Source organism: Kryptolebias marmoratus, linkage group LG23 (assembly GCF_001649575.2).
Source record: "Kryptolebias marmoratus isolate JLee-2015 linkage group LG23, ASM164957v2, whole genome shotgun sequence".
Classification (NCBI taxonomy): Eukaryota; Metazoa; Chordata; class Actinopteri; order Cyprinodontiformes; family Rivulidae; genus Kryptolebias; species Kryptolebias marmoratus.
Window position 1 is genome coordinate 13,681,317 of NC_051452.1, and position 15,640 is coordinate 13,696,956.

The following is a 15,640-nucleotide window of genomic DNA, read 5'->3' on the forward strand; positions in this document are numbered from 1 at the left end:
TCCGTCAGACAGCGAGTACACATGAATATCCGGTTCAACTTACTGAATCTTAAAGGAGAGGTGGAGCATAGCAGAATCCATTAAATTATGGTGTGGATCCAGATGCCTTTCTTGGCAGGGGACGCAACCTCCAAGTGCCCCTGTAAAGGAAGCGAGCATAGATCAAACTCAAAACAGTTCAAATGATTGAGAGATGCATTAAACATTTCTTACTTTTTTAGTGATTACTTTTTGTACTTATTTAAAATGGAAAAACTTGGTCAAATTATGAGTTGGCACATCTCACAGTGTTGTGACACACAAACCACTACTGGATGCTGCTGATGCTTTGTAGCATATAATAAAGCAGTACCCATCATTTGTTAGAATAAGAGGCCTTTCATTGCAAAATTGCTATTTTTTTCATGTTGGTTATGTCTTTTTAATTATTCAACTGAGTCAACTTAAATTATGCTATATTTTTGGATATGTATATGTAGAATAACCAAAACAATACAATATGATACAACATCATACAAAGAATACATTAGATACAATACATTACAACATGATATACAAACAATGCAATATGGTATGATATAATACACAGTACAATACAACATCAGGGTTTCCTCCAGCGTTTATTAGCCTGGCGGGCCGCCAGGCTTTGCTGACCCGGCCCCCAGGCTAAGCTCTGCTTGTTTATTATAAAAACTTCATTTTTTTACACATCTTTTTCCACCCGCACCCCCAAAACCGCTACCTCTCGCTCGCGCCAACAGTGACACAATCATGATGTACCCGTCCCTGCGCGAAGGTCCCACGCGGTGTCACGTTGTGCACCTTTTGTAACTTGCCAGAGAATACTGCTCCGACATAAGCGCGAAATATAAACATCTCCACCACGCGCTCAGGTCCGCGCGCCGTTTGCAGAGCCCCGCGCAACTCTAATGAGCCCTGAGGCTGAGTCTCCTTCAGCTACCTGGAGTTAGCAGGTCGCTGGAGCCACAGCAATAAATATCAGCGGGTTTAACCAAAAATGGTTAGCTGAGCCAAAATTCAACGGGGGGCTTTACAAGACCGAATATGGTAAGCATGTTTTGTGCTTAGTGAAAATATTAATATGACTCGTGCTAATTTATCCTTGTTTACCAGTAAAATGATGCTATTAAATTCAGCATTGGATATGCTTTGTTTTGCTGTTACATATAGTGATCCAACATGAAGCCTGTGCCACAAAAAGCACAGTAAAGTACAGCATCTCTCTGTTTTTCAGAGTTCTCTGTTGTTATTAATTGGCCTTGACGTGAGTCATGTCTTGGTGCCTTTTTCATTTATGATAATTTACTTTATTTGTAAATGTGTCTTAATTTAGAATTCAAATTAGGTGCAAACAATTTGTATTTATTTTAATTGTAGTTTTGTTTAAAAACATATTTCAAAAGTGCCTTTTTGTAAAATGTAGTTCTGTAAATATTTGGCACAAATATCACATAATAAATAGCCATATTTTCAACTTTCCTGTTAACTTTCATCTTTTATTTTACTAAATCACGGTCGGCTGGCGAACGGCCACCTACCACTGGGCTTAGCCTCTTTTCTGGGGCAAACCTTGAACATGATATAAATAATACAGGATATGATGTAATACAATATGACAGGGACACATTATGATACAAATAATACAAAAAGACAACACAATATGATACAATACAACATGACAGAATACAATAAAATATGACACGTGACAATATGATTTCAAACAATGGAATACGATACAATGCACATCATTATGACACAATATGCTGTTTTTCGTCCCCTTAAGGAATTTTGTTTTGGACTCAAATCTGTTTGAAAGCTACCATTACAATAGATCCATAAAATATGTTAAGGCCTAGAATTCCTTAATATGATGCATATTGCTCGCTACCTTTTATTTTTAAAGGCTTAAACATTAGACTATCTTTTTGTATTGGAGTTGTAGCCATTTTGGTCAAACCTTGAAAACAACCTGTGTTGTGAATGACTGTTACTACCACAAAAGGTAATCAGTTGTACAAGTAAATTCAATGGTAACTTATTAAGTGCTTCAATAAAATCAGTCTACTGGTTCATGAGATTTTTCGCTAACAAAGAGGGTTGACTCCAACAGTTAACACCGAGGATTTAGGTAAACGTCTTGCACAATGTGTAACAATCAGAGGATGTGCTGGGGATGATTCTCAGCTACTTCCACAGCAGTTTTTAGCGCAATATGTGTAGAATTACCTTTATCACGATTTGTGTTTGCTAAGATAATGTTAAGGTTGGTTAGCTGTAGCGACCATCTTAAATCAAGTTGACTCGAAAAGTTATTCAGCTGTGAATGTACCTCCAATGTTTGCTTTCTGAGGCTTTCATTAAAATCTGTTAATCTGTTTTTTCAAGGTTTCCAGCAAGATGTTGCAGATCTTCTATAAGTCTGTTGTTGAGAGTGTGATCTCCTCTGCCATCATCTGTTGGGGCAGCAGCATCAGAGTCAGGGACCTAAAAAGGCTCAACAACCTGATAAAGAAGGCTGGTTCTGTTCTGGGGATGACTGTGGAACCTCTGGAGATGATGATGCAAAGAAGGATTTTTCATAAAATCAAGGAAATCATGGACAACCCTGACCATCCTCTTCATCAGACTGTCATCAGAAAACAGAGTCTCTTTAGTCAAAGGCTTCTTCAGATTAGTTGTAAAACGGACCGCTACAGGAGATCTTTCCTGCCCACAGCCATCACCATCTGTAATAACTCCTTGATTTAAATGAGCTACGTCAACATTTAATTTCCCTTTGGAATTAATAAAGTATTTTTGAATTTGAATTGAATTGAATTTGTTAACTGGTTCACAGCAAATTTTACAATTTGCAACTCACAACACAACTCAATACATTATATATATTAGGGCTGCAACAACGAATCGATAAAATCGATAAAATTCGATGATTAAAAGCGTTGGCAACAAAAGTCATTATCGATATGTGTCGTGCAATTTATGCGTCACTAACGTTGTCGCGGAACCGGTGTCGTCACCCGCAGCGCGTTTGCTGAACAAACTCCGTCCCAAATATAAGTCATTGCTCCGTCCGCTCCGTAAAAAAAAAGAAAACTCCGTCCACTCCGTATGATGATGAAGAAGCTACAGCTCCTCTTCCTCACTGCAAACTTTCTTTCTGCTACTCCATTACCGTTTTGGGGGGCATGTTTTACTCACTGCAGGTTAGAATCTGCTGAATAGGGTTTTGTGTTTAGTCTTTCTCCGTTGTCTTAAAGTTGTTAAGCAGCAGAACTAGCTCTGTGAGCTCTGTTAGCAGCAGTTAGCATACAGGAAACTGCAGGCTCAATGACTTATATTATCCATATAAGTCATTGGGCACGCTGCTTTCAGCGCCACCCAGTGTCATCACAAAGTAATGTTTAGTCATGGGTCGATCATTGCATGCAAGTGTAGAGTGAGGCAACATTTAACTAAATTTACATCTACTTATTTTTGTAATTAATTGTTTAATGGTACTTGTAGTGTGTGTGTGTGTTTAATTGATTTAGTTTTAAGTTTTTTAGAGATGTGAAACACAAGTGGTAAATAAGCTATTGTTATTTTCTGCTTGAGAGCTAAGTATATAAAGTGAGAATGTTGAATTGAATTTATATTGATTTATTAAAAATAAGAAAGTAGTAAAAGTTTTACATCAACCTACTCCTTTACATACAGATAACTTTTTTATGTGGGCCAAAATGAATGACTGAATGAATGAATGAATTCCAAGACGACCGATTAATCGATTATTGAAATTATCGTTAGTTGCAGCCCTAATATATATATATACACATATATATATAGTGAGTGATACACTATTAAAACAAACTTATAAAAGATAAAGAAGATCCATGAGTGCAACAATTTGACACGACATACACCCATGTCATGGCAGACTAATCTTAGATAACCATGTTTCTAGAAGCCCAGTGCATTTTACATGTTTTATATATCAACTGCCTAAATGAATAGGACAAGGCAGGGGTAATTTAGTTGAAACCTGAAACTATGCTGTCAGTAAAATCCTCTTGATAGACTTTTAATAAAAATTTGCCTCATCAGAAAATTAACAGAAGATATTTAATAAGTTGCTTCTGATCAATTCCTTAGCTTTAAAAGCTTTTTCAAAACACATAGGCTTGCAACATTAGAGGCTTTTTTTTGTTCTTTTATATCTGTTTTTTTCACGGTACAATTATGTTAGAGGGGATGGGTTTTGATTTCTAGAGTACCTACAGAGCTCACACATGGAAAGCTCCACGAAGTCGATCGAGTAGACCTGCTGTACTCTGAGCTGATTGCTGTAGTGCTGTTGTGCTGCTGGCCACATATCCAGCACTAACACTGTAATGATGGTCCTGGCACCAACCTTAATGCCTGCTTGCAATCCTATTTGTTAGGATGGAAACAGCTGAAATACATCACATAACACCATACAAAGGCATTACCAATACTGTTCATTACACTGACTGCAAACACATTAAGGTGATAATTAGCATTACACTTTAGCTCAGTAAATATGACATAAAAAAATCTAAATGGTCCAGAAAAAGTAGTAGATTTCTTTTAAACTTATCAATAATAAGCATTCTTCAGAAAAAAAAGTCCACCCTCTTACAATTCTAGGGTTGTAGATATCTGGATATAATAAAAAAACAAGCTGCTCTTCAGTTTCCAGCCCTCTCATTTACCTCAAGATTAGACTGTGCAGTGTTTAGAGCAAAAACCCAAGAGCTCAATCACAGACTCTACAGGCCTCAGTTAGTAAATTAAAGGTTAAAGGTCATGGCAGGATAATTAGAAAAAAAGACTGAACAAGTATGGCTGGTTTGGAAGGGCTGCCAGGAAAAAGCCTCTTCTCTCTAAAACAACATGGAAGCATGACTTGGGTTTGCAAAGTTTCATCAGGATGAACAATAAGACTTCTGGAACACTGTCCTTTGTACAGATAAGACCAAAGTAGAGTTTACCCATAATGCACAGCACTGTAATTGGCCAATATCAAACAGCATATCAGGACAACACCTCATACAAACTGTCAAGTACAGGGGTGGAGATGTGATGGTTTGGGCTTGTTTGGGGCTCCCTGCAGTCATTCATTGAGTCGACCATGAGCTCCTCTGTAAACCAAAGGGTTCTTGAGTCAAATGTGAGGTTGACTGTCTGAATACTGAAGCTTGGACCAAACTGAGTCATGAAGCAGGACAATGATCCCAAACACAGCAGCTAATCTACAACAGAACGGCTCAAAAAGGAAAGAATCAAGATGTTCCAACGGTCCAGTCAAAGTCCAGAACCTCAACCTGACTGAAATGCTGTGGTGAGACCTTCAGAGAGCTGAGCAGAAACTAACATCTGCAAACCTCAATGAACTGAAGAAACGAAGGGGGGGGAAAAAACAAACAAAAAAAAGAGTAGGCCAAAAATCCTCCACAACCATGTGAGAGAGACTAATTAAGTCAGACAGAAAACCATTACTGAGAGTTACTGCTGCTGAAGGAGGTTCTACAAGCTGCTAGGTCAGGGGCTGGACTCCCATTTTGGCTTTATTTTTGTTTAATAAATAACAACATGATGGAATCTGTCGTGTGCTTTTGTACACTTCAGGTTAGATTTGAATAATTTTAGAGCCTGGTAAAGACCAGATCATTTTTATTATGTCTTGATGCATAAAACCCTCGAACTGAAGGAAGGTGGATTTCCCATGACTGTATTTAACGTATGAAAAGAAAGCAGAGAACACAACAAAATAAACACGTCCCACAGCCTAATGACATATCTTCAAAGAAAACAGGTCTACTTCTTTTTCCTATTCTTTTGCAACAATCCATTTAAGCTTTGACTCTGTGTTTCCTCTGGCGTTTATAGTAAGGTACAATCTCCAAAGACAGCCGCTCACAGTTGCAAACTCAGTAATGGCTCCAGGTCTCTCTGTGAGCTTTCTGTTTTCACTTTTTTTTCTGCCCCCCTCGTTCTGTTGCATTCAGAGGAAAGCAAGACATCAATGAATCGAAGCACAACAGTTTATCTGTTTTCCTCCTGCTGAGCCTACACAAAAACTATTTTTATCCCGCAATGCTGGTCTAGTGAAGACAGTTAGTTCCCTCATCTTCATGTGATTCTGTGCTACAGATGAACTGGGTAAAAAACTGTTTACACGTCTCACCGTAAATTGAAAAATCCAATATACGCATTTGCCGCAAACTCAAAAACATTCATGTTTTGTATTTTTTTGTCCCACCCTTAACATTTAAAGCTGCAGATTTAAAGTAAAAATGTACCAGGGTCCTATTGTTTTGTTTTATGCACATCCAATAATGGTAAAAGGGTACAACAGCGCCAAAGAAGAAAAGTCTAGGATGGAAAAATCAGAGAAAAAACATTACAGGGTTGTTTCAAAAAGAAAGATTGAAAGGGATTTGCATATTTTTCCCTCCATGCTGCATAATGTACTTAAATAGCTCTAGGAATCTAAAGGAATTTTGGAGAATAAAAAGAAATGTCTCAAGACTTAGCTCTGATTTCTCAGACAGAGCCGCATCGAGAACTTTCACTCATATAACCACATGAGCAGTGCATTACGTTGGGGAGGAAAACTTTGTCAAGCACTGTAGTACAAAGTCAGAAATCAGACATTGCTGTGCAAACACGATGCTATACGTTAAGCTTGTTCAAAGTGGTTTCATGTTCTTTGACGCAGCTGGAAACCTGGGCAGGTCTCACGTCTATCCCAGTTCCTTTAAGTGGGAAATGGTCTGTACTTTGAGAAGGATTTCCTAGCCAATCAGGCCACTCAAAGCGCTTTACAACACAATCTGTGCCCTCATTTACCCACCCACACACACATTCATACAGCACTCTGCTACATCTCTACAAAGCTTATCTGAATAAATCATTCTACGGAGGCTAATCAGTGCTTTAAACTCCATTCATACATCGATGGGGCACATCAGAGGCAATGGAGGGTTCACTTCAAAATGCAACTCCTGCCAGAAATCAAACCTCCAACTCTCTCACTGATCCACCCTAAAACCTTAAGTTTGTTGGCTCTGTACTTTCAACAGTACTCTGCGTTTCCTTGAGCATTATCTGGAGGGGTGCCCCCCCTCCCCCCAGCCGCACCATGAAAGTCATGTTGCGTAATAAATTAATAAAGCTGATAGATTCTCACCCACGCACTCTTAATTGTATTGACTACTGTAATAATGTCAAAATGACAAAGTGATGCGTACGCTACATGATGCCCATGCATGCGCTAATGCATCCGGAGTGTCATCATTAGCGTACAGACATGTTTGACTTGCGCTTGTGATCAAACTCCTGCTACCAGAAAGCGAGGGCATGCCTGTAAAAATGTCACAACCAACTCACATGGTTGCAGTAGCAGCCATATTAGCTCTCTTGCTTCAGGTCCAAGTAAAGAACACATCGCAGGTCCCCAAAAAAAGCAGCCAAAGACCAAAGCTGAACACTCTTTAAATAAATCATCCACGTTAAATGTACTATTTATGTTATTTTTTTCCAAATGTGAAATGTATTGCTGTATTAAAAGCAAAAGAAACTCAAATTCTTTGTCTCATTGATTCATCATCTGGTCTGCCAAATCTCCATCCATCCATCCATCCATCTCATGTATGATAGTATGTTCAGTGAGATAAAAGGAAAAAATAAATTGCTGTTAGTTGTTACCACCCTTTACCTTCTACATAGCATCATATCTTACTTGCACAAAGTCGAATTATTTTCATAGGATTATAGTCCTATAAAATGTTCATTAGTTTCATACGTATGTTATCGCTGTACCAACCGTCTAGACCCCTCAGATCTTCTGCTTCTGGACTGCTCTGCATCCCCAGAACCAGAACCAAACGAGAAGAAGCAGCATTCAGTTTCTATGCACCACAAATTTGGAACAAACTTCCAGAAAACTGTAAAACAGCTGAAACACTGGGTGCCTTTAAATCTCAACTTAAAACCCACCTGTTTAGAGTTGCTTATGGCTAAATTAGGGTTAGAGTGCGGGTTTTTGATGTCTTCGATGTTTTTCTCTTTCTTACTGTTTATTCATTGTCACATGCTGTTTTTATTTTGTTTTTTTAATTATGTAAAGCACCTTGAAATGCCTTGCTGCTGAAATGTGCTATACAAATAAAATTTGATTGATTGATTGAAACACCCATTTATAAAAATGGCTGTACAGGAGGCTTAAAACTGGGAGAGGAACAGACCAACTCCTCTCCAGAGGTGGGACTGTGGAAGGAATGTCACAGGTCAGACACCACGGCAAGACTAAGCACAGACGGTAGTGATATTACATTAGCAAGGTGCCATCTAGGTAAAGATTACAAAAAGCAGATTGAAGTTTCAGAATGTGCTATTCAGACTGTTTTTTGAAGAAACATGAAAAAAAAAGAAAAAAAAAACAGGCAATGTTGATGGAAAACGCATGGAAATTGCAGTGCCATCCCCTCCGATCTGTCAGAAACCCATCTCCTGCTCCAAGACATCTGGTCAAAAGTGGTTTTTATAAAAGAATTCTGTCCAAAAAGCAAGACCTCCAATGAGCAAACAGGCCAAAAATACTCAGCAGCACACAAAAACATCAAAAGTGGGGGTGGTGAAAAATGGCAGGTGGTGTTCTGGACTGAGGAGTCCAAATTTAAAATGTTTTCTTTCTGCTGCTGACCTGTTTGCCTGAACTCATTCTAATGCTAGATTCATTCTTGATTCAACAAAGTAAATCATCTTGAGACATCCTTTTTGTAAAGTAAACCTGTTACGTAACAAAAGAAACATTGCATGAACTGCTGAACAAAAGTTAATAAAACCTATAGAAAATTAGCATTGGGTGTAAATCTACAACTCAAACATGGCTACAACTCAATCAGCCTACAGATATTTAGCAACTATTTGGTGTAGTAACAGCTTAAATCTGAAATCTTTGGCATGCAAGCTGTTTTGTTCTGTCCACACCATGAGGGGGGTGTCAGAAGCAACAGTGTTGAATGTCCCTGGCTTTGTATTCACAATTGAATTTGAGAATTCCGGCTTTAAACCTTCTGAATCGAGGTACAAACAACACATGGGCCATTAAAGGGTGACCCCTCCTCCTTTCTCTGGCACTCAAGCATCTTTTGATTTATTATCGGGCTTTGCTCCACACTGTACGGAGCAGGAGCCTCGCTGATGTATCCCTGGAGACGCACTGCAATAAAATGAACTACCGTTGTTTTCCTGCAGAACTATACAAATTGCCTCATCAAAGCCACAACATGGGTCCTCCACCTCTTAGCCATTAATCCTTCGGAGAGACTTGGGCGCCGCAAAGTGCTTATGCATTTTCCTGAGAAGCGCATCAGGCTGACAAGTGTTGTTTCTGCGTTTTATTTAAATAAAAGACTAAGCAGCGTCGACAAGGCCAAGACATCTGAATTCACCCACGCCACTTGAAGGCCATGTTTTATTTAAACCAAAAAGCCTTCTTTTTTTCCTCGCAGTTTTGAGAAACAGTGCGTGCACGTGTCTGTGCTTCAAAGACAATGAGACGCTGTTGTTCCAAAAGACATTCTGCGATGGAAATCTTGCGAACATCTTTCCGCTAAATATGGAACGAATCCATAAACAAATAACACTACTTTGGGAATAAATTAGAAGTGCTGCGGGCTGAATTCAAATGACCATGTTAACCTCTGCTAACAAAGTTCCCACTGACTTTCACATTTCGAAGAAGAAGGAAAAGAGCTTTCAGTAATTTTCCATTAGCACCCAACTGTTCTTTTTAATAATTTCCCACTCTTGCGTTCACAGCTTTTTTTCATTTCTAATTAGGATAAGGCTTGTAAGGACAAGACACTTGGATTTCATTAAATTAGTAAAGATTGGTGTCATTTCACTTGGGCACATGCAGTACTGTGAGCCATTTGATGCCTAGTAACGTGTAAAATCTTAAACCTTGCATGCTGTAGCAAGACTGTATTCAAAAATGTAAAAGACCATGGCATAGGATTTAGTGCTTTTCTTTCTTGAGGCAACAAACCAACTCTTGCCTTTTTTGCCCCCCCCCCTCATATCTTTGGTGGAGCAGCGATGCTCTTCGATGGTGGATCAGAAAATGCACTTTGAGATCTCGTTTCCACCGAAGCAGAGGAGAGTTTGTGCAAAGTGCAACTGATGCAAAAAGCCTGCGACACGCAGCAGCATTCAAGCTCCGCTGCTCCTAGCCAAAGGAAACAACAAAACAGACAATCTCCCAGAGTCGAGGCCGGTGCGGTCATTCGATCCAGCCACACAACATTCAGAGAGGCAACAAAAGGGACCTTCGATGAAACTGAGAGCTTGCACACTTCTACTGTCGAATGCCACTGTAATGTCAGTCTGACTCAGACAGAAATTCTAGCACTGCTTATAATTTGATATCTGTGAAGTTATAGGAGCTGTCAGCATCTGTCTTCTAAAACTATTTCATAAGCTTTTAGTACATCAGCCCCTAGTTATTATGTTTTAAACTAAACTAACTAATGCAATTTCATTTGATCCAGTCTTTTTTGAACCATCAACCGTATATTAAGAATACAAGGCATTGTTTCCCCACCTGTTCCTATTGTTGGGGACTGAAGAGACCCGGTTCATAGGAGCTGCCCTATTGTATATTTGGGACCAGAGTTTGCGGACTAGAGATGCGAGGCTTTAAATCTAGCATCACATGACTTGTCTTGGCAGGAGGCTGCGGAGCATTAAGTGCAGAACAACAAGACTGAGAAACAGCTTCATTCCAGAAGCTGTAAGACTCACAAACTCCACCTCTTCACACACATTGCATTGACACTTTCAAAGACACTAACACTCCACACTAAGACACTTTATTTGCACTTGGACACTTTATCTTTTTACCTTATCTTTTTTTATGTTTATTTTTCCTGTTTTATATTTTTAAATTTATATTAGATGTAAGCTGGGACCGTGGTTCACAATTTCGTTCCACCTCATGTACCACATGTGATGCGAATGACAATAAAGTCTCCTTGAATCCTTGAATCCTTGTAAGTATGAAAAACTTAAACACAGCTAAACGTACTGGAGAAAGAAATAGTTGAAGTTAGAGCAACAAGGTAAGAACTATGATAATCAACAAGAGTCAACATCTGAAAAAGCAAATGATCAGAGTTTATTTGTTACAGAAAGCAAAGTCATATTTGTTTACATAGAGGGGGTGTGACTTCAAAACTTGTAATGGAATCATCCAACTGGGACACTGATCCTGTTAGGGCTTCAGCTTCCAGGTTGTCTATTAATTTATTAAAGATTAATGATTTGAACACAAACATGTTAATTTTTCACTATTAATGAAAACAACTAATTTCTACAATTATAGTAATGGCTAGCTTCATGGTTCTCAGCTGTGGTACAAGTACTACAGGTGGTATTCAGGATACCTTTAGTCCATTCAAAAGAATTTTTGGTATCAAGTATTAGAAAGCTGAATAACAAGCTAATTAATTGTTATAAGCTGAGCGTTTACAAAACAGAGCTAGCCAAAAGTGATTCAAGCAAGTTAGAATCTTCACAAAAAAAGAAAATATTCAAAAGACAAGTGCAGTGGAGAATACTTTGAGAACCCCTGTGGAAAACATGGTACACAATGGTTTAACCTAGTATCTCACTTGGCAACAAACTGTGAGGAAGTTTCCAAAATGTCCTGTTCCTAAAATATTAGTGCAGGTTCTCAATTTGCTTACGTGAGGTGCAAAATATTTTGAACAGGTTTGAAAAATTCATGCAACAAATTCTTTCTCAAAATGGTCTCAGAGTGACTGTGAACATTTTAAACCCATCTCGATTAAATCTCAAACACTTCTCAATTCAGTTTCTGTAATTCAAGAGCACTGTGGCTTTATGTTTTTCATTGATATATATGCAAACTGTGACTTTTTATCTAAATTTTGCTTGAAGTTTGCGCAAAGGTTAGTTTACTCAATTTTGTGTCAGATATGAATATGTTTTTAATGTCTGTCAAATTTATGGCATTTTGAAACTTAAGTATATACCAACGTGGTACTCTTTGAGAACCACTGGGCTAGCTAATGGGGAGCTAATAAGTTTTACTTTGCTCCTAATTTGATGTACAAGTTTGACATGTCTTTTGGGGGACTTTTAACACCACTGTAAGGTGTGTATCATACAACAGCCACCTTCAACTGTGCTTTAAGACAGAAAATCTTTGACAAGAAATAAGGACGTAGTTGCTGTAATGACATTTAACCTTGGTTGCAGCAAAATTATAACAAGATAATCATTTATCTACGGCTTTACCTTGTTTCGTTGGTTTTTGTGCTACCTGGATTAGCATCTAGGAATTCCCCATGATGTTAAGGGCTAATATTTATTTATTTTTTTAATTTATTTTTGCACCACAACTGATTTCCATGCTCTAACGACTACAGCTGTTCACCTGATGTTCCCGTGTTATTGGCCACTGTAAGGTGGTGTTTGTTCAAAAATATCTCACAAACCAGTGGACAGATTTTAATGAAACAGTCAAATGAATAATGGGATGCACATCTACAGTTAATTATCTTTTAGGCTGTATGAATGGGGTTCAGACTCTGCTCACATAGTGGTCGTGACTCATTGTACAGTTTATGTTGCATCAGGCAGGTGTTTGGTTAAAATCAAGGGAGCCTCCAGTTTTTATAAATTAAAATGGCTTTTTCAATTGATATCAAGAAAGTGTTTTGTGGCACACACAAGTGCAATTAGAAGAAAATGAACGAAGTGCAACAGGTACATTTTCCCCTTCCCTCCTTACCTTTAAACAGCTTATTTTGCTTGTAGGAATCAGGTTTATTGTTTTTCACTGTTTGCATGTTAAAGCAATTATCTCCCCAGGTCCAGCACTTTCAAGTGCTTCTTCACAGTGCTTCTAATGTGCAGCTACGAACCGCAGCTGTTCATTTGTACTGAATCACTGTTCTGATAAGGGCACAGTTTACAGAATGTGTCACAACACTGATTTATCAGTATCAATATTTCAAGAATGACACTGATTTAGGTAGACGTATTTTCGATGGTTTATGTCAAAGTGTCACAGTAGAGCAGCCTGCGCGTGTAGAGCTCGCTTCCTAGTGCTTCTGGCGATTGTCCAAAGCTTATGGAAGCAGACGTAAAAAAAAGGAACTTACTTTCTGCACAGCCAATGGACAACACACAACCCATCTGTCGACAAGACAGAAAGATCAAGACTGAACAGAATTGACGTTCCATCCCCAAAGTTCTGTTTCATTTTTCTCCAAAACTCTATTTCTTTCATTTTTGTTTCTTAATTATATGTTTTATTACGTAACCAAATTTTCCAACTTAAATGTCTTTTATTAAATGGTGGATTAATAGAATTTTACCAATTAAAAACAGAAAATATTCAAGGTGTCATGAATATTGGCAAATAATAACACTAAAGCAAAGAGTGTTTCAGTTCATTTAAAAGAAGAAAAACGTCAATTTAATTCAAAAATATAAGTTATTTTTTAAAATAAAAACCAAACATTCCAGTCTTTTGTGTAAAATTCCGTTCCACAGACGCTTCACGAGAAAGTAAAGAAAAGATGTTTTTTGACGGTCCAGTCTCAGCACGACTCATGTCACCCTAATTTGACCCGACTCGGTTCTACATGGTCTCCATACAACTGAGTGCTGCCTCAATGTGGGCGGGTCGTCAGAGCACGGCCTCCCAAAACCTCTTCCCCAACACGTAAATAAGTGCAATAAATTTGCAAAACACTCTCCATCCTCTGCCACTGTTTCCAAAAATGTAATTGAGTCGAGGCTACGTCCCCTCTGCTGGTTGGAGCCCGTAAATAGAGTCCATTTGGTCTTGATCTGTCTGAATTCTGTCATCAAAGTAAATTACAAGTTACAAGGTTTTAAAAATGGTAGGTTTTTTGCAAAGGAGATGCTCTTATGATTGACATCGCTCTCTGGCCAATCAGTGGTCTACAGTCTGCTGACGTCAAATCTTCAGTTCGGCTCGGCTGGCTTGGAACCTCGGCTGAGGTCAAACCGAGCAGAGCTTAGTGGAGCCAGTGGAAAAGTGCTAAACCAGTCCTTTCATTTGTATAATCAAAGTAAATCATATGTTGTTGTTTCGGCTTCTCCCTTCTTTAGGGGTCACCACAGCGAGCAAAATCGCACCAAAGGTTTGGCAATTGTTTTACGCGGGATGCCCTCATGCCACCACCTGGGCTCAAACCTACAGCCTCATAATTACAAGACCGCAGCACTGACCACCAAGCTACCAAAGCTCCAAAAAATGGGACTCTTATATGAACTTATAATACACTGCATGTTATAACATTTATATTAAATACAGCATAAAATTAATATAATATAATGTAATTGTGTATTATTTGACTCAGTGATGCTATTGTCTCTGCTATATCTGTTGTTTTGTTGACAAATTTTTTGTTTTTTTTGCCTAACATCCTGTTGTACAGTTTCAGCGTCCTCTGTAACTTTAATTTTTTTTGTCACGTTACTATGTTATTTTGCTCATAAAGCTGCTAAGTCTTTAAACTAGCACACTTCTGATGGTGTGTTAACATGTTTCTTTGGTAACAAGCTAATATTAGCTTCCTTTCTATTTGTATTGATATGACCCTGTTCAGTACGTCAGACATTTTCTGGCAGTCTCAGTCATGTACCAACAAAACTTACTGAAAGGTTCTTTCAAATCATAGACAAAGTTTAGATATAGTTCTGCTATAAACTTTGTGTTTACTGTTAAATGTTGTAATTGGTGGACGTCTGCTGACTGCAGTCGATGTTCGATGTTCTCAACTTTAACGTCCCCTACCCCCCACCACATTGTTCAGTGTGAAAACCACTTAGAATAACCCAGATTAATTTGATCACATCCACATAAATTTTGCTACATTCCGCAATTTTAAGTAAATTTTACTTGTTATGTTTAGTTCCACAATTCTGTCTGTAATTTCAGCCCCGTGGAAACTATAGGACCGTAACGTTATAAAGCCTCTTGCTGACAGTCTGACAGACTTTAATGTTTACAAGTTTACAATGCCTCACAAGTACAACTCAAGTCACAGTGATTTAACATGACAAGCATAGTCTGAAATGGCCATAAAGCACAATAACAAGACCAAATCCAATTTCCTAATGTTAGACCCACACCGACATCCACATCTTGTCTTTTAATTTGAATTCTTAATGGGTTCTAGTTAAATTATTCCATTACAAAATGGGGACCCTTTGGATATGCCATTACACCATGAATTGTCACAGATATGTCCTTGCATGAACAGCTCCAATGTCAATATGTACATGTTTACTAGTGTATGTATACTAGTCAGTCCCTCCAGGATTTCGCGGGCATTTTTTGTGATTGTTGCGGGCTAAAATGCCTGATTTCGCGGGGCATTTTCCTAAAAGTTGCAATGAAAAGTTGCGATTTTTTTTTTTTACTAAAATCAATAAAAAAACATAAGTTTTAATATATAAACCAAAAATACTTCCTAGTTTTGTAAGATAATTGCCAACAAACATTGACATTCTCAAAAGGTGGTTTATTTGAGAACTTTGATAGCTT

The 15,640-nt window shown here is 38.3% G+C and overlaps 1 protein-coding gene and 1 long non-coding RNA gene across 6 annotated transcripts in view; one reads left to right on the forward strand and one right to left on the reverse strand.

Annotated features, from left to right (window-relative positions):
* The window catches only part of LOC108245704, a 541,596-nt gene that overhangs the window by 411,812 nt on the left and 114,144 nt on the right, over positions 1-15,640 (forward strand). The window lies entirely within an intron of this gene.
* Positions 1-15,640, reverse strand: part of LOC108245699 (beta-1,3-galactosyltransferase 1-like) — a 185,337-nt gene that overhangs the window by 128,142 nt on the left and 41,555 nt on the right. For all 5 annotated transcript variants that reach the window (XM_017432817.3, XM_017432814.3, XM_025009724.2 and 2 more), the window contains exon 2: positions 44-140. The gene's annotated coding sequence lies outside the window, so the exon portion shown is untranslated. The remainder of the gene's footprint in view (positions 1-43; positions 141-15,640) is intronic.